The sequence below is a fragment of the Podarcis filfolensis genome (genome assembly GCF_964270895.1).
Source record: "Podarcis filfolensis genome assembly, chromosome: 18".
NCBI classification, from domain to species: Eukaryota; Metazoa; Chordata; class Lepidosauria; order Squamata; family Lacertidae; genus Podarcis; species Podarcis filfolensis.
Window position 1 is genome coordinate 1,271,287 of NC_139622.1, and position 19,114 is coordinate 1,290,400.

Sequence of the window (19,114 nt, forward strand, 5' to 3'; positions counted from 1 at the left end):
AGCTGTTACTTTGATTATTTTATTATCATGCTGTTTATTACTCTGCTTTTTATTACTTTTGTATTACTGTGCTCCATAAAATGTGTTTTTAATGTTGGGATCTTCTGGTAAAGGTATAGAAATCAAATAAACGAATTAAATAAAAGTGCACACCGGAACTTTAGGTTTGCTCAACTTAAGTGAGTTGGCCCTTGCACAATAAATCCTCGCTCCACAGCAGTAATGAAAGGCATATTGCAGCTAACAGCCTAATGGGGGAAATGCAGAGCCAGCAAATCAGGATGGCTGCTCAGCAAACAAGTTGTCTGAGATGCCAATTGCACATGAATATAACAGCAAAAAATAAAGATGGAACCAGTCACCTGAAGAGCAACATACCACAACAAAAAAAGATTCTGCAAAAAAGACAGATTAGACTGCTTTTTCTTTTTTAAAAAAAAGATATACAGGCAACTCCCCATTTACATGGGAGTTATGTTCCGAGGCACTGTGTGTTTAAGTGGAATTGTGTACAGTGGTACCTCGGGTTACATACGCTTCAGGTTACAGACTCCGCTAACCCCGAAATAGTACCTTGGGTTAAGAACTTTGCTTCAGGATGAGAACAGAAATCGTGCTCCGGAGGCACGGCAGCAGCAGGAGGCCCCATTAGCTAAAGTGGTGCTTCAGGTTAAGAACAGTTTCAGGTTAAGAACAGACCTCCGGAACGAATTAAGTACTTAACCCGAGGTACCACTGTATATTGCATTGCAAACGGCACTGGGAAATCCTGCAAACACACTCTAAATCTCTGGAAACCCTTGAAAATGCCTTTAAAAATCTAGCAGCACTCATCAAATCCACTACAATCCCTCCCCCCAAGCCCCCTTGCTCTCCACAGGCCTCAAAATTCAGTGCAAAGGCTTGTGGGATGACTAGGTGCTGTTTTTGCACTGTTTTGCCATTTTCGTGCTCTTTTGAGGGCGGTGTTTGCTCCTTTTTGTGCCACTTCCCGGTTCGTGGCAATGCGCCCATGCCTCAAGCGCATGTAAATAGGGAGCTGCCTGTACTCCAGTACTAAACAAAAAGAGTCTAAAGGAAGCATTTTCATCTAAGGAAGACATTGCATGATATCAGTTTTGGGATTTGAGAGTTCCTTTGCAATTGATTGCATTTGTTGCTCCATCAAGGAATAGAGAGTCCCAAATCCTGCCAAACGTGATTATTAAGTCGGGAGGAGGGAGGGGGAGAGGGTCACCAAAGCCGCTTTTTATTGACCAAATGTCTGCAGTTTGTTTCTGATTTGCCTTCTTTTTCCTGATAGGGGAGTGGAGCTTGGGAATAAAAGGCAGCACTTCTAAGTGCTTTTCTATTAGTGAGTGAGTCCCACCTTCAAGAGAGCTTTCCTGGGAAGCATTTTGGGCCCAGGAACAGGGCTGTCCCATGACTGTTGCGCTCCTTTATTTTGCATCAACATGGAGTGGAATCAGTGGAGTTTTTGTCCTGGGGGGAGCCCTTTCTTGGTCTTCCAGTTCTAGGTAGGGGGCAGAGCAAGCTCTTGTCATTGGGAGAATGGTGTGCAGAGCCTACCATTGCCTCCTCCAGTGGTGTAGTGGTTGGGGGTCCATATAGAATCATAGAGTTTGAATGGACCACATGCAGTGGTGTCCCTGTCTCCAGCAGAGTAGGGAGGAACTCCTTAGCCACTGTACGCTGCAGAGCTATTCCTCTTACAAACCCCTTTGTTAAAAACAACAACAACCAGAACACACCTCAAAGACGTAAATAAAGCTAAGCATTCGGGAACACTGAAAACACAGGGCACTCCAATCTCTAGCATGTGGGAGATTGTGGGCTCCAGCGGAGCCCCCCAGGCTATCCTTCCCTGAGTCCCTTTTGACCTGTAAAGATGGCAGCTTGTATCCTAGCTATGTTTCATGCCGAGCAAACCCATTGAAATAAAATCTACCCAAGCTAGGCTTGCCTGCTGATTTCCCTGGGTCTGATCCAGCAAAACATCTTCCTGCATATTCTGCACCCCTCCAGACCCGGGAGCCTGTGTCAGAAGCTGCCCTGTGCATAGTCAGACCCTTCACCCACCTAGCTGAAGCTTTGCTACACTGCCAAGGTGACAGGCCAGGGGGACGTTATCTGGTAGTGTCACGGGGGTGGGGTGGACCAGGCAGCCCCCCCCAGCAGGTGGTCCACTGGTGGTCCACTTTGCTTGGTACCCGGAAGCTGCGCCATAAAGGGGAGCAGTGGAGCATACCTTGCTGAGCACGGCTTCTTCCTCGAGAGGAGATCCCGGCTTCTCCTGAGCTGATCCTGAGGATGCCTCTGAGCTTGTCCTGGGCGCATCTGAGCGTAAGATGGGGCTGGTGCCTGCTGGCTCAGGGGTAGGCTATTTTTAAGGGAGACCTAATTAGTATTTGGGTCTCAGTCGGCCACTACCAAAGTGCCCTAGTTGTGGTTCTTGCCCAGGCAGCAGCAGCAGCAGCAGCGGAGACGCCCACAAGAGGGCAGCAGGCGCCCACGCAGTGCATGAAGGAAGATGCTCCTGATGAGAAGAGCTTCCCCTGCTTCAGTCTCTCCCTGTCTCCGCAAACAAGAGCCCTGGGCAAGCCTGCAGCCACCAGCAGGCACATGGCAGCCCTGAGGGTTTTATTGCAATATTTCACAAAGGTGAGGCTAAACCATTCAATTGGATCCAGGGTGTGTTTGTCGGTGTTCTCAAACCCCAGTGCAATGCTCGCCTTGCTGGGTGGCCTCTCGCCCTCTCAGTTCTGCCGCCCTCCGTTCTGTGGACACGACCAGGCCAGCTGGACCTTGTTGAGAGAGGAGTTGTTGCTGGAGGCTCTGCCTGCCATGGGACGGCCACAATCCTGACTCAGCGCATGTGGAAGCTGCTACATATATAATATTATATACGCGATATAAAGCAGGATGCATTTGCCTTGGAAGACCACACTTTGTGTTTGGGAATTGCTTTTAAGACTTTCAGTAAAGGGGGATGGGGAGAAAATAGGACCATGGCCCTCATGGATCTCTGGGGAACAGACTGATTTAAATCTAACAACAACAATAATATTTTATTTATACCCTGCCCTCCCCAGCGAAGACTGGGCTCAGGGCAGCTAACACCAGGTATATAAACAATTGATTAAAATACAACTTAAAAACAAGATTAAAATACAACATTAAAATGCAGCCTCATTTCAGTAGAAACTCAAATCAAAACCTTTTTGGGGATGAAAACGTCAAATCTTCACCAAGGCCAAATATCCAGACTTGTTCCATCACAGGAGAAAGGAAAAAGGAGAGAGGGGAAGGGGATCAAGTTGATTCCAAGCCAAAGGCCAGGCGGAACAACTCTGTCTTACAGGCCCTGCGGAAAGAAATCAGATCCTGCAGGGCCCTGGTCTCATGAGGCAGAGCGTTCCACCAGGCCGGAGCCAGTGTTGAAAAGGCCCTGGCTCTGGTTGAGGCTAATCTGAGTTCCTTAGGGCCCGGGACCTCTAGGGTGTTGCTATTTATGGGCCTTAAGGTCCTCCGCAGGGCATACTGGGAGAGGCGGTCCCGTAGGTACAAGGGTCCTAGAAGCATCTGAAGCTGCCGTATCCGAAGCCAGACTATTGGTCTGCCTGGCTGAGCATTGTCTGCCTTGACAGTCATTGGCTGTCCAGGGTTTCAGGCAGGGGGTGTCTCTCCCAGCCCTACCGGAAGATTATTTAATCCTCATTGTTATTTATCAAATTTCTATAGACAGACAGTCATAGAATCCTAGAGTTGTAAGGGACCCCTGAGGGTCATCCAGTCCAACCCCTTGCAATGCAGGAACTTTTTGCCCCATGTGGGGCTTGAACCCACAACCCTGAGATTAAGAGTCCCATGCTCTACTGACTGAGCTGTACGTTTATAGAACAAAAAACACAAAAGTACATACAGTAGTGTAGTAACAAACTGAAACAATACCCCTCCCTTTAAAAGGCCATAATTTGTTTAATTAGCCAAAGGCCTTCAGGGGTTGAATCTGGGACCTTTGGCCTGCAGGGTGGGATATGATAGAGCCCAAATCTGTTATGGGCTATGCACTGTCCAGAATGACCTGGGGGGCTCTGCAGGGCCCCCCCCATTTTCCTCTGCAAGGGCTTTGTGAGATCTTCCACAGCACTTTGTACAGAGGGATGTGGGGCCAAAGTTTTGCCTGGCAATCTGCCCTAACACTAACCCCCCCCCCGCTCTTCGCTCCTCCTCCCACCCACCTCTTTGCAACAGGGAGCAGGTGCTGGCCTGCTGCTCTCGTTCATCTTCATCCCTCTAATTAGGGTGAGCGCTTGCTAATGGAATCTCATTGCCCACTGGGGTTTTTTGGGTAGAAATTGTTCTCTCTGTCATTGCAGAGAGATGATGATGGCAGAGGGCTAAAAATAGGCCTGCAGGTCACACTCTGCCCCCATGAATCTTTGGAGGGGCTGGCTGGGACACTGGGGCTCCCTCTGGGACTTAGGCTGCCTCTGTCCCCGGAGGGAGGGCTGTGACTGGGGGTCCCCTGCCATTTCAGAGACATCTGTCCCTGATTGTGCGTCCCAGCAAAGGGGCGCATGGGACTCTGAATCTCAGGGCTGTGGGTTTGATCCCAGCGTTTGGCGAATGATTCCTGTGCTGCTGGGGTTGGACCTCCAGCTCTACCATTCTATGATTCTAAGCTGGAAAGTGAGCAGAGGAGGGTGGCTGAGATGGTGGAGGGTCTGGAAACTAAGCCTGATGAGGAACGGTTGAAGGAGCTGGGGATGTTTCGCCTGGAAAAAAGGAGGCTGAGATATGATGGTCATCTTCAAATATCTGAAGATGGGCTGTCACATGTAGAGTTGGAAGGGGCCCTGAGGGTCATCCAGCCCAACCCCCTGCCGTGAGCTATGCCAGGTTCTTGAGGTGTGCTGGGTGAGTGAGGTGGCCTCTGCAGCTGGGGGCCCCACAGTGGGTTGGTGTAGGGGGGCAGTGCCAACCTATCCCTCTTCCTTCCAGCAGTGACACTCCTCCTGTTACATCAAGGTTGGGTCACTCTCTGCGTCCCTCTCCCAGCTGAGCCCATGACCTTGTGGCACAGATGTCAGGCCGCTGGTGAGCCACCCCAACACGCACTCCCTGGTGCATGGCCGCCTTGCGTAATGCACAGTGTTTCCCTTGCGAATCCCGTCAGGCGCTGCTACCTGTCCCTGCCTGACTCAGCTAATGAGGCCTCTGGCAATTAGCCTTCATGGGAACAGTATGCAACGATGTGCCGGGCGCGTTCCTGCGGAATGAGCCTGCCATGTGCATGAGCGTCGCATCAGCCCAGCTCCTGTGGGCACATCCATCGCTCTGGGATGCTGAGGGGCGGCGGCAGGAGGGCGGGGGCACAGCTGCGTTGCATAACTCATCCATCGGTTGCCTTCGGGGGGAACCTGACTCTCACCAGCAAGGGAGCGGTTGCTGGGGGTTGACACTCGGGAGACTCAGGCCAGCAGCACCAAGAAGACGCTGCCCCCGTGGGAGCTCGTGGGCCCTTTCTCAGGAAGCCCCAGGACCAAGCCATTTACTGTCGGAGGTGCATGCCGAGGTGTGTGTTTGGGTGTGGCGTGGTTTGCACCTGCCTTCTCCAGACTTATTAGGATTACATTTGTATATCGCCCTTAGGGGCAGATGGGGCTTGTCCACCTGGGAAGGAAGGAAAACTCTGACCCTAAACCTCCACTGCCTTGTGGCTATATTAATTTATGAGAAAGGCTTTGGGAGTAAACCCAGAGGAAGAATCTATACCTGCTGCCTTGTGGTACATTTTTGGGAGAAGAAAAGGCCCAGGAGTAAATCCTACGCAGATCTGGAGCGGAGCCCCTAAGCAACTCCTGCAGCCAAGCTGGTGCCAAACGTCTTGCTCTGCTTTCCTTTGGATCCCCTCAGCCAGGTTGAGAGGGGGCTCTTGTGGTCTGGGCAGCCCAGAACCCACAGACACATGGACAACCGATATTTATGTTACAAATTTATTGTAATATATGATGTTGGTCCTTTGTTTTTTGTTTTGCTTTGGTTCTTGTCTGCTGTTTGTAAGTTTTTGGCGGTTTTAAATTTGGAGGTTTAAGTACATTATGTTGGTATGGGAAACTGTCGTGTGATGGGCCAATGGCCGTAATAAAGATCAATACATACATACACATGGACAAACGTGCGCCCCAGGGAGGTAACTTGGGTGCTGCTCATGCAGCAGGTTGGCTTCACCCCTGGAGGCACACTCTGTTGTCTCTTGAGACAGACAGATGCCAACAATACAATATACAGTCGTACCTTGGAAGTTGACTGGAATCCGCTCTGGAAGTCTGTTCGACTTCCAAAACATTCGGAAACCAAAGTGCAGCTTCTGATTCTGCAGGAAGCTCCTGCAGCCAATCGGAAGCCGCGGAAGCCCTGTCGGATGGTGTTCGGGAACCAAAACATTCGAGAACTAAGCTGTTCTCGGTTTGACTGTACTGTCCTTCCTCCAAAAACCCCAGGGCAGTTCATGAAAGAGAAATGCAAGGTGAGAATACAAAAAACGTAATAAAACAGAAACAGAAGGAAACCAATTCCCCCCTCCCACAAACCCATTTTAAAAGCCGCACACCTGGCCCAGTTATGTAGAATTTGGCTGTTTATCGAGTGGGGCAGGAGAGGGCGCAAACAAGTGCAGCTCCTCCTGTGTCAGGATACAGGTGAGCCTGTGTGGAAATGGGCAGGGCCTTTCCCTGGCAGAAACGCCACTGCTGCGGGCTGGGGCAAGGGCCCTGCACCCCCCCAAAGTGCCTCAGCCCCCTCCCGACACCCTGCAGGATGGGTGCTCCTCAGGGTGCCCTGGCCCATGGAGAGGGCAGCGACTGGATCAAGTTGCTGTTACTGTGAGTGGCTGGGATGGCGCTGGCGGCGGAGGATTCCCCAGGAGGGTCACTGGGGTCATCCTTGGAAGATGAGGGCTTGTGGCAGGATCCTGCGAACGCGTGTGAGACTGTTCCTTGTCCTCCTCTTTCTCTTTGGCAGAGAGTCCTCTCTGCATCTGGGAAACCGAGGCTCTGAGCCTCTTTCCTGGCCTGGTCTCCTGAGTCACCCGCTTGGACTTCACCTTCGCTGTGATGGCGAGAGGAAGAAAACAGGAATCACGGGGTGGTGTTATTCTGCTTTCAGCTTTGCCCAAAGGGCCTGAGATGGGGGGCAGGAAGAAGGGAGGACTCTGACAGTCCTGCTTTCTGCCTCCGGTCGGGAGCAGCATCCTCCCTCCAGCTGCTCACTGTAAACAAAAGGGGTTCATAGATGGTCATCCGTCATGGATGCTTTAGTTGAGGTTCCTGCATTGCAGCAGGTTGGACCCTTGGGGGTCCCTTCCAGCTCTACCATTCTAGGATTCTGATTTTTGGCTATGTCAAAAGGCAGGTCACTGAGGCGCCTCCAGGTCATCCTGCTTGTTCTTTCGCCCTCCTTTTGTGGAAAATGGCTCATGCATGACTCAGGTCCGCAGTTGGCTTTTGTGGTGGAATGGCCAGGGGGGTGTGCCTGTGTGTTTTGGGGACCCTTTTTTGCCCCAAGTGTCGCCCACCCCATACCAAACCCAGCCTGGTTCCTGATACCATGGGAAGGTAGAGGGAGCAAAGCCTTGCCAGGAACGAGTCCCAGGAGGAACCTTGCCTCAAGCGAGTTGTGTGACCAAGCTTGAGCCTGAAATACCCATCTGCATGTGCAGGGGTTTTTATTATTTTCTAAGCAGTGTGCAGAGTTGCCTGCAATCTCTCTCTCTGTGCTTCCCAAGAAAAAGGGACTTCTCTCTGTATCATCTGAGCACCGCCTGGCTTGCTCTGGGAAGCAGAAGTGACTGCCATGCAGTTGACGCCAAGGGCTTGTGAAACGGGAGCCCCCGCAGAATTGCACCCCTGACTCGGCCATGGCGAGGACGGGCACAGCTGAGATAGCTCAGTCGGTAGCGCATGGAACTATCAGGCTTGTGGGTTTGAGCCCCATGTTGGGCAAAAGGTTCCTGCATTGCAGGAGGTTGGACTAGATGACTCTGGGGGTCCCTTCCTTCCAACTCTATGATCCTGTGATTCTGTCCCTTAGATGTGGCGCAACTGGAGGGACTGAGAAGGGCTGTCAGGAGAGGGGAGCTGCGGGGCAAGCCTGGCGGGTGGAGCCTCTCCTGGGCCTGCAAAAAGCAACATGCAAGAACTGAGGAGTAGCTGCAGCTGGGGAGGAACCTCTGCCTTGGAGCTCCAGGCTCCCGGTGTCGCCTGCAAGGTGCTGGCGGGGGCCGCTGTTGGGAGCGCAGCTTTTGCCACCCCTGAGTTAACTCAGAAAGCCATCGGGTCCTTCAGGGGGGAAGCCAAAGGGCTGCACCTCACCGGGTGTCAGATTGCACTGAAAGGATCTGAGCTGGGCTGGGAGAGAGCCAGAAGGGCCTCGGCTGAGGCTAGGCGCTTGCTTTGGCCCTCCAGTGCGAGGTGGGGAGAGGCACAGCCCCTGCTCTGCCTGCAGAAGGCAGGGTTTGGGAGTCAGTGTAGGCACCACTCAGCTAGGTGAGCCCAAAGCTCTGGCTGTGTGTGGTCATACTGGGTTGGTTTTTTTGTGGAGTGCATGCGGGGGGGGGAGGAGGGGCAGAGAGAGCTGGCTTGAATCCCAGCTCCACTGCCTTCTTGCAATGGACCTGCACAGGGCGCCTCAGCCTTGCCCCCACCCCACAAGAGCCTAACCAGAGGGCTTCCTGGAAGGGAGGAAGTGGCTCTTTGGAAGAAGAGGAAGCACGCCAAAGAGCTTTCTACTCATCTGCGTCTGCTCATTATCTGGCAGCTCTGCTTCTGGGGTGGGGAGCAAGATTTGGCTGCGATCCAGGGACTGGCAGTGATGCAGCCTTGCCTCTCCTCTCCCCCACTGCACCCCAGAGTCCATTTGGGGCTCTCCTTCAGACGCTTTCTGCTGTGGGTGCCGCTGGATCGAGGGGGGGCAGCTTCACAGGGAAGCACATTTGGATGTTGCACATTCCAGTGGGTGCGAGGGGGACCCCTGGATCCTGCTCTGCTGATTTTCTCGCTTCCTTGCCTGCAAATACGGCAATGGTTGGGCGCCTCTGGTTATGCTGCTTGCTTCTAGGGCAGTTTGAAGTCCAACTCGAGATATCCTTTTCATAATGGTTGACCTGGCAATTTATCACAAATCATGATATGTGTGTGTGGGGGGGGGGTGCTATGCAAAAATCACAATGCAGGAAAAACCGTGAAGCCAGCTAGTGCCTCTCTGTAGCTCCATCCTTATTTCAGACATCGTGATCTATCAGGCTGTCGTGATATTTAGGTGGTGATATATCACATTGTTGAAAACCAGATATTGCCCGGCCCTACTTGCTGCTTTGTACAACCAAAGCAACCCCAACTTGTGGGGCCTTGCAGCTTGTGTGCCTTATATGCTCTTAGAGTGTGTCTCTCTCCTCCCGCCATTCATGATTTCCAGGGTGCTTTGCAATCTGGGCACGTGTGCCAACACAGCCCGGGCTCTCCCTCTCCTTTGATGCCAGGTAAGCCTCCCGCTGCTGGTCCTGGGGGAGGCTTTTCCCCAGGTGGAGATGCAGGGCACCCGCTTCCTCCTGCCAGCTGCAGCTTGTGCCAGGCGCCTGGGAGACAGAGCGCCCCAGAGCTGGTTTGGAGGCAGTGCCTGTGCCAGCCAAGCCTGCCAGTGCGCAGCTGCCATGCATCTTCCCTGGCTGACTCAGAGGCGGCATCTCTCTTCCGTCACGACCTGGACGGACAGATTGCCAGCCCTGTGATCAGTGCCATCATCAGCCCCACCGCCAGTCCTTACGTAACAAGGCCAGGGAGGCTGACTCCTCTGTGGCCTGCAGTTTGATGGTGAGGATCGTTATGTAACTGCAGGATCTGCCTTGGCTCTTGACTTTCCTTGTCTAAAAATCAGCCAGGCCAAGGTGTGGGGGCTTCCCAGACTGGCCCATGGACCACCTGGGCTCATCCAGCCTCGTTCAGGCAGTTTGTGGTGCATTTCTCCTTAGTTTTAGTTCAGATGTGTGCCCTTAGTTAGCAGAACTCTAGGGCAGAGTCATAGTTGGAGACCCAGGTTCAATTCCCCACTCAGCCATGGGCTCGCTGGGCGACCTTGGAGCCAGTTGCTCACTCTTGGCCTAACTCTGCCTCACAGTGTCCTCAGTTACACTGGGCTGGGTCATTTCTTTGCTGTTCTCTTGCAAACAGCAGCAGCAGAAGAAGAGTTTGGATTTGATACCCCGCCTTTCACTCCCTTTAAGGTGTCTCAAAACGGCTAACATTCTCCTTTCCCTTCCTCCCCACAACAAACACTCTGTGAGGTGAGTGGGGCTGAGAGGCTTCACAGAAGTGTGACTGGCGCAAGGTCACCCAGCAGCTGCAGGTGGAGGAGCAGAGACGCGAACCCGGTTCCCCAGATTACGAGTCTGCTGCTCTTCACCACTACACCACACTGGCTCTCGCCAAACAATGGACTGCATTTCTAGGGGCTTTGGGAATCCAGAGGGCTTGAGCTGGTGGGAGGGGATCTGTTTGCCTTCACCATCAAGGCAGTGGTAGGGGAGGTGGATGAGGAGGTGAGCAGAGCTGATTTTCGTGGGCAGAGAAATAGCCAGCAACACTAGCAGAAGAGTTGCCAGGGAACGTCAGGCCCACAGGGGGCCCGTCCAGCCCAGCCTCCTCTTCTCACCGTGGCCAAACACCATAGCTGTCAACTTACAGATTTGAAAGTAAGGGACCAGCAGCCTTGAAAATAAGGGACCAGCAGCCAAAATAAGGGACCTGCAGCCTCACCTGTCCCAGACACTCCAGTCTTCCTGTCCTCCTGCAGTCTGGTCAAACTCATGCTGGTAGCTTCGAGAACACTGTCCAACCAACTTTGTAACCAGAGGTTCAACTGAATAGAATCTGAATCACATGCACCACAAGGCATATGCAGCCTCAAGATGGCTCCCCGGCCTGGCTTTGCACTGCAAAGTTTGCAGCAGCACGTGCAACAAAATGGCGTCCAGCATTCAAAAAACCCCTCAGCTTGCATTAACTAGCCACACACAAGGCATGCAAGCTCCACCCCCCAGTCGTTCTTAGACTTCTTATTGGGTGAGCAACACAGGCAAGCAACACAGTTAGAGCCTCCCTCCTCCCTGGCCGGCAGGGAGGGAGGGAGAGGAGCTGCTTCCTTTGAAATTTAAGGGACATCATTTAAGGGACATTTAAGGGACATCCATCAATAAGGGACAGCAGTGGGACATGGCGCTGGAATAAGGGACTGTCCCTTCAAATAAGGGACACTTGACAGCTATGCCAAACACCCCTAAGGAGCTCTGGTTCCAGATAGACTATCGCCGGGCCTGGAGGTTCCATACGGATGCAAGAAGAGCCTGGCTGCTGGACGAGGCTGGGATGGGGCCAACCAGGTGCTCATTAGGGGAAACCCGCAAGCAGCTCTCCTCTCCTGCGGGCCCCCCAGCTGGGACCCATCTCTGCCTCCGGCTGGGGAGGCAGGGCAGAGGCACCCTGGCTTGGAGCCATTGATAGCCCTCTCTGCCTCCTCCCTGGGTTTGCCCAGCCCTCTTTCAAAGCCATCCAAGTGGGTGGCCGTCCTGTAAAAGAGGGCAAGGGGTGGGCAGCCGCCTGGACGGGCACTTCGGAGGAGCTTCCGCCGCAGAGGCCCTGTCTCAGGAGGAGGCGAGCTTCACTCCCATGTTAAGGGGGGACTTTGGAGCAGCAGCGGAGCCTGTGCTGCTTTAAACCAGAGGAGCCACCAAAGAGACTCCGGACACTTTTGGAATCTCCTTGGAGCTGATGTGCTCAGGCTTCCTCCCAGGCGGCTTGCAGCGGCAGGTGCTGGCCACAAGGTGGCAGTGGTGGCCTTTGCCTCCCATCCACCGGTGGTAAATTTTCCATCCTGTTATTTCTGGCTGGCAGATTCCACGCTCAGGCAGCCTCATCACCGCAGTCTAGACTGCCTGGCAGAGTTAATTCCTCCATGCTTAGGTAAGTGGGACGTAGACACCTGCCAGGCAGAGTCTCAGCTGTGGGCACCTTTAAAAAACACAAAAAACCCTCCCCCCAAACGGGATTTGCCGACATATCAGACATCTTAGCCAGTGTTAGAAACTCAGATATATGAGCTAATTGCTAAATGGCACCTTAAACCGAGGTTGCAGTCACCACAACGGAAGGTCTAGGTGATTTTTTTTTTTTTGGCAGTGAGGATTATTTTTTTTAAAAAATAATTGGCCCAGTATACCTGAAGGAGCGTCTCCACCCCCATCGTTCTGCCCGGACGCTGAGGTCCAGCGCCGAGGGCCTTCTGGTGGTTCCCTCATTGCGAGAAGCAAAGCTACAGGGAACCAGGCAGAGGGCCTTCTCGGTAGTGGCGCCCGCCCTATGGAACGCCCTCCCATCAGATGTCAAAGCGATAAATAACTGCCAGACATTCAGAAGACATCTTAAGGCAGCCCTGTTCAGGGAAGTTTTTAATCTGTGATATTTTAGTGTATTTTTGGTTTCTATGGAAGCCTCCCAGAGTGGCTGGGGAAACCCAGCCAGATGGGCGGGGTACAAATAATAAATTATTATTATTATTATTATTATTATTATTATTATTAATAATAATAATAATTTTTATTAATTTTCCAACATACATTTGTAATATCATATCAAAATTTGTCACATATTTTCTCTTTTAGACTTCCTTCAGCTTCTCTGACAGTCATTCATATCCAATTTTTTAAATTACACATTTCCTAATTTTAATATTGCATTTTATATACCCTCTCTTATTTTCTTTTTTACAATATTCCTTAAACATTCACAGAGCTTCTTGAAATCCCACTAGCGTTATTCCCTCATCACATGTACATTCCAGATAATCTACAAATTTTCCCCGGTCCTCGATGAACTTGTGGTCTCGTAGATATCTAATCTTCCCTGTTAATTTATCCCGTTCTGCATAGTCCATCAGCTTCATTCTCCATTCTTCAAGCGTTGGTAGTTGCTCCTGTTTCCATTTTTGGGCGGCAGTGAGAATTATTATTGTTAGTAGTAGTATTTTCATTTCTATACGGCTTTATATTTTCAAGAAAACAGTCTCAAAGTGGTTTGCGGCACATTAAGACATTAAATAAAACAACCCAGAATAAAACCAATTCAAGCTTCAAGGAAAATATTTCAGATGCTTCTCTCAGGGACATTTTGCTTTCCCCCTATTTATTTACCAGCTTAATTTAGAGAGCTTGCCCATAGCAAAAGTGCTCCAGGAACGCAGTGTGGTGTAATGGTGAGAACGTTGGACGAGGACCTGGGAGATCAGAGGTCGAATCACCCCTCCATCCTGATGCTCACTGGGTGACCTTGGAGTAAGTCGCAGCCTCTTCACCTATCTCACAGTGTCCTTGTAGGGATTAACTGCGGAAGGATGTGAACCATGGACTCCCTGGAGAAAAAATGCAATCCGTGACCTCTTCTGTTGACCTGCTTAAGAAAGCTGGAGGGGGAGCAAGAGGGAGAGGTGAGTCGCTGACCAGGCACCTGGTGTGGCCACAACTGGACCTGCACCAGTCACAAAATGTGCCTGGCGCCTGGGGGATTTCTAGCACTGAGCTTAGCTATGCGTATGTTGCATGGTGCAATGGGGTCATTGCGTGCTCTTGCCAGCCTGGGTTGTGGCCCTGCACATGGGATGCAATTTAGCTGACCACTTCCATACTCTGGGAAGGGCAGGGAGAGGTGAGGGGGCACATTCCACTAGCGGGCTCATGAGGAAAACTATTGGGATGTTTTCCAAGACTGATTGACTCCTGATAACGAAAATGGGCTTGGGATGCTTGGTGTATGCCGAGCTTTGGCAGCGTGGGGTGTTGTGCCCCCGCTTGTTACGTGGGGCCCATTCCAGCAAGAGAGCCGCTGAAGCACCCACATTGGATTCCCCCAGACCTTCTTTGCTTGCCCACCTTTCCTGTCTGGGGAGGAGGGTGTGCTCCCATAGGCGGGTGATGCTCTTCCCAGGTGCTCCCTCTGCTGCAGCAGCTGGGGGGGGGGGCGCAGGTGCCAATAGAGGCTCCCTGCCCTTCCTCCTCAGCCACTGCTTCCCCCCCTGCTCTTCCTCCTCCTCGGCCAGGTGCAATTTCCAATTCCTGCCAGCATCTTCCGGCTGGGGAACTTCCTGTCAACAATCTTTGCAGCTGCTCATTAGGCCTGTGGCTCCCTCAGGAATGGGGAGCAGCCTGGTGCCCTGGCAGGATGCAGAGTGCATGGGCAAGATGGGCACCCTGGTAGGGTTTTGAAAAAAGCTGGCGGGGTGTAGCTCTGAGGAGGTGGCGCAGCAGCCAGCCTCTGTGGATCAAAAAACCCTCCCTCCCTCCCTTCTGACATGGGCATTGCCACACGCACAGGAGTTCCTAGCTTCTCCCCTTGGGAGACTTGGCTGTTGACCCCTGATCAGATCAGTGGAGCCTTCTTAGCAGGGCTGGGACCACTCCTCTTTGTTGCATATCCTTCAAGGTGGAGCCCATCTTTCACAGTGCCCATCTTTCTCTTCACCTTCATCTGGGCAGTGTATATTTGAACTCTGGAACTCCCTGCCACAAGAGGCAATTGATGGCCGCCAACCTGGATGGCTTTAAAAGAGGATTAGGCCACAAAGGCAATGCTCTTCCTTCTGTGGTCAGAGTCAGCAATTCTTCCAAAACCCCAGGAGGGGAGAGTTGCTCTTGGGCTCAAATCATTCTTAGGGGTTTCCCAAAAGAGGCATCTGGTTGGCTGCTGTGAGAACAGGATGCTGGACTGGGTGGGCCACTGAGAGTTAAGGAGACGGGGCATGAAAAGCAGCTCTGCTCACTACGTGGCGGGTCTTGCCCTTCCTTGACTTTGGCCCTGGCTTGTTTCACAGCGCTTTGTTGTTTTCACCCTTGGCCTGTGTAAAGAGTGCCTCTGAGCATGTCGTTTGCCAGGCCGGCCTTTGATATCTGGGAGGACGAGGCTGACCTGCTGGCCCCAAAGAGGACCACAATCCTGACAGTACCACAGCAGCTGGAGGGATTGTGGTCCTACGCAAGGCGTTACAGGTCAGCACCAGTGCTTTGAATGGGGCCCGGAAACTCATTGGCAGCCAGGATAGATGGCATGGTTGCCTCCCTGCTAGTGGTCGAGGTGATCCTGACCCCAAGCCCCCTCTGTCCCCTGGCTCCCAGCAACTGCAAGGGTCTCAGGAGCCCCTCACTTTGCCCCCCTTCTAGCAGGGGCCTCATCCCCCTTTGCAGGGGGTGGCGGCGGATGGTGCCTGCTGTGTGCCCTGCAGGGCCAAGGCGAGGGGGTGAGTGGCAGTACTGGGGGCTGAATCCGTCCTCCGGCTGCTGCTGCCAACCAGCCTCCTCCTCTTCCTCCGCTTTCCCTTTGCAGAAGGAAGTGGAGCAGGTTCTTTTAATGTGCATCCCCCAAAACAAAAAGTGGTGAGGAGCAGCTACAGCTCTTTTGCAGCCATGCCAGGCTTGGCCTTCGCCAGTTTAGGAAGAAAGAAGAGCCCTAACTTGCCTGGGCGCTAAAACATCAAGGGAAGCCCAAGGGGGACCCAGAGCCAGGGAGGAAGAGCAGAGCAGGGGCAGAGTTCGCCCACCCCTTTTGCAGTGTCATTGACGATCCGTGGGTCTGGCCTTGCGACTGCATGGATGGCGGGGCCTTGAGAGGATGCCCTCCCAGTTCCCGTTTGACCCAAGGAGGCTGGAGACACCAGTTCCCCAGGCGCTGCTTGGATGTCTTTCTCCCATTCGCCTGGGGAAGAGGTTTTCCAGGGGGAGATTCCCGGCAAGGGTTCCTCTTGCCCCTGCCCTGGAAAAGGGCGCCGTTCTTCTCCACCCTCGCTGGAGAGGGACATCTATTCCTGCTTCCAAAAACTGCATTCTGTGCATGCACTTTCTTTAAAAATACCTTCCAGAAATGGTTTGAAAATCCCCATCTGCTCCCCTCTTCCGTCTGTTCCACGCAGCCCCCCCCTCACTGCCAGCGCCAACGATGCCTCATCATCCCTTTTTGCTAATAAGGGAGTCGCACCCCCCCTTCCCTAAGCCCGTTGCCATGGCTCCTTTTTGGGTGTGGGTTTGACTTGGAAGCCCAAAATACCGTCTGATGCAGAGCCGGTGGTTGGAGCGCTGGGAGTTCTGCTCTTTGGACAAAGTGTTGTTTCATTTTCTTCAGCCAGGAGGGGGGAGCTGGTGGAAGACCCCCCTGTACTCCTGGTGCCTCGTTGTGGAGGCCTTGGTACCTTTTTGGCCTTTTGGGAATCGTCTCCGGGGTGTTTTCTGAACTTGCCTTCTTCCATGTGCCTGGAGCAGTCCCTTCCCAGCGGCCGCTCCTGCTGTGCCAGTTCTGATCTAGAGGAACCCTTTGGCCTGTTCTTCCAGGGCAGGAACAGTCAGCTGGGGACAAGGGTGGGGTGGGGGAGCCCCCAAAGCTGCTCCCCCCCCCACTTCCAGCAGTGGCTTCCTGGCTGTTCCTTGCTGACCTCCTCCCTTTCTCTGTGCCAGCCTTGCTGTAGCTTCCCTGAGGTCACGTAAGTTCAGGAGCAGCAGCTTTCTGCTCCGGAGCTATTCCAGGACATCCCGTTCCCTCAGCTTTCCTTGAAGGCTTCCCCAGCTGCCACCTTTGAGCCTCTGCTGCCCACCCTCCCACAATCCTGCAGCCAGCAAGCTGGAAGGAAACATTTCTTAGAAAACCTCAAGCATCCAGCCAGGCCTGCAGCAGTGCAGAGGCAAGGCTGAGGCTCCCTCTGCAAAGGTGGAGCTGCACAAGAATCACAGAATGGTAGAGTTAGAAGGGACCCCCAGGGCCATCCAGCCCAACCCCTGCAGTGCAGGACTATGCAGCTTTCCTGCATGGGGCTCGAACCTGCAACCTTGGCATCATCAGCTCCACCTCTAACCAACCAAGCCACCTTCAGGCCATTTGTCAGCAGCATTTGTGAAGTGCTTCCCATGAGGCCTCCCAAAGCGGTTTGCAATGTCATAAAAATACGTAAAAGCAGTTCAGAACACTTGCACGTATAACATACGCTCGAACCGGCAGTGCCTGGGGCTTTCAAGGTCAGAGCACAGGCCAGTAAGAGGAAACACAACAGAAGTCTTTCAAGTTACGCACAGCATGGGGAAAGCGGGTGGAGAAAAGCACACCCCCCCCCCAGTGCTAGAATTCATCGGCACCCAATGGAGCTGAATGCTGGGAGAATCAGGACAGAGTGCCCTTGTTCATGCAGTGCAGAGTTTAACTGTGGAACTCCCGGCCACAGGAGGCAGTGATGGCCGCCAGCTTGGATGACTTTAAAAGAGGGGTTCATGGGGGGCAGGGCTATCGATGGCTCCTAGCCAGGATGGCTGTACTCTGCTTCCACAGTCAGAGGCAGCCACGCTTCTGAATGCCCGTTGCTGGAAACCACAGGAGGAGAGAGTTGTCCTTGTGTTCAGATTCTGCTTGCTTGTTTCTCATCATGGGGATCTAGTTGGCCGCTGTGAGGACAGCCTCGCCCAGCAGCCAGGCTCTTCTTGCATCCATATGTAGGGCCAGTCTGTTTGGATGCCTAGGTCCTTAGGGCTCACCCACACTTCTCTTTGTCTCATGAGGTTTTTCCCCTCTGGGAAAACCCACCGTTCACTGCTGAATCAGAACATAGAATCATAGAGTTGGAAGGGGCTCTGAGGGTCATCTAGCCCAGCCCCCTGCAATGCAGGCATCTTTGCCCAGCACACATCCAACGGGTTTTCTGCACATCGACACTTGTTCTAATTTTGCAGCAGACAGCAGGCTTTCCTGGGACGGAAGAACCTCTATTGCCCATGCCTGGAAACCGCAGGACAAATGGAAGGAGGGAGGAGCCCTGGCCCAGGCACCGCCCTCCCTTGCGAGGCTCCCTCCAGGAGGAGTGTCTCTGGCAATGGAGACTGCGCCTGCTTGATGGTCTCACAGGGGCACTTGCAGCCACACCTGAGGCCTGATCCTGACATCGTGCGGGATGGGCGGGGGATTCTCCTCGTTCCCAGTCTCCACGACCAGAGCAGTGCAGGGTGCTGCCTGCCTCACTGGCTGCGCAAGCAAACTGATGCCTGAAGGAGCTGGGTATGTTTAGCCCGGTGAAGAGAAGACTGAGAGGAGATCCGAATGCCATCTTCAAATATCTCAAGGGCTGTCCCATAGAAGAGGGAACGAGCTTGTTTTCTCCTGCTCAGGAGGGTAGGACTTGAACCCATGGCTTCGTGTCACAAGAAAGGAGATTCCGAGTCGCCCTCAGGAAGAACTTCCCTCCAGAGGTGGAAGACTCTCCTTCCTTGGAGGCTTTTAAGCAGAGGTTGGGTGGCCATCTCTCAGGGATTTGTGCCTTGCAGGGGGTTGGACTAGATGACTCTTGGGGTTCCTTTCTACTCTACAGTTCTAGGGTTCTAGGGTTTTGTGTGGCCTGGGCATCTCTTGGGATAGAAGCAGCCTGTGTGTGTCTGGCGCCTCTGCAGAGCCTGGCTTTTCTCCTGCCTTGTGTGCAAAGGCGCTGGGGGGCCTCCTTATCGCCCGCCCTCAGCTGCCCACGCCTCCCCCATGCAGCTTGGAGCTGCACGTCTTTCGGCAAGGAGGGAAAGCCCCTTGTGGCAAAGGAGCTCTTCTCAGAAACATCCGGAGGGCGCCCGGTTGGGGAAGGCTGCTCTCCTCCTCCCCAGGACGAGCCTGCCAGTCTCCAGCAGGCCTCGCTTGATCTCTGCCGGTCTTGGTGCTCACGCTGCCGCCTCTGTCCCCCCCCCTCGCGAGGCAGCGCCTGGCCCTCCTAGGGGCTGGGCTGCACCTATCTCATTCTTTCCAGGCCAAGCAAACCGCACACATGCCGTGTGTCTGTACGGTCCGTGCTGAGCACACCCTGTAACGTCTGCTTGCCAGGGGGAGTCTGGCTCAGCTGCCTGCATGTGTGAGAGAGAGGCAGCGAGAGAGAGCTCCTGCTCCTGGCTCCCAAGAGAAGCTCTTTGATCTCCACCTCTCCCCGCCTTGCTGGTGCCTTTCCTCCCCTTTGTCGCCATCCAGCAAGCCAAGTGCAGCCTGTGAGAAAGGCAAGCTCTTCTGTG

The 19,114-nt window shown here is 53.3% G+C and overlaps 2 protein-coding genes and 1 long non-coding RNA gene across 6 annotated transcripts in view; 2 read left to right on the forward strand and 1 right to left on the reverse strand.

Moving 5' to 3' along the window:
* DIRAS1 (DIRAS family GTPase 1) overlaps positions 1–19,114 on the forward strand; it is a 140,512-nt gene that overhangs the window by 49,352 nt on the left and 72,046 nt on the right. The window lies entirely within an intron of this gene.
* The window catches only part of GNG7 (G protein subunit gamma 7), a 126,844-nt gene that overhangs the window by 49,352 nt on the left and 58,378 nt on the right, over positions 1–19,114 (forward strand). The window lies entirely within an intron of this gene.
* LOC310753237 lies at positions 12,639–16,602 on the reverse strand. Its single transcript, XR_014543298.1, has 2 exons — positions 16,285–16,602; positions 12,639–13,461 (listed from the first exon to the last, which is right to left on the reverse strand). It is a non-coding gene; the product is annotated as an uncharacterized lncRNA (long non-coding RNA).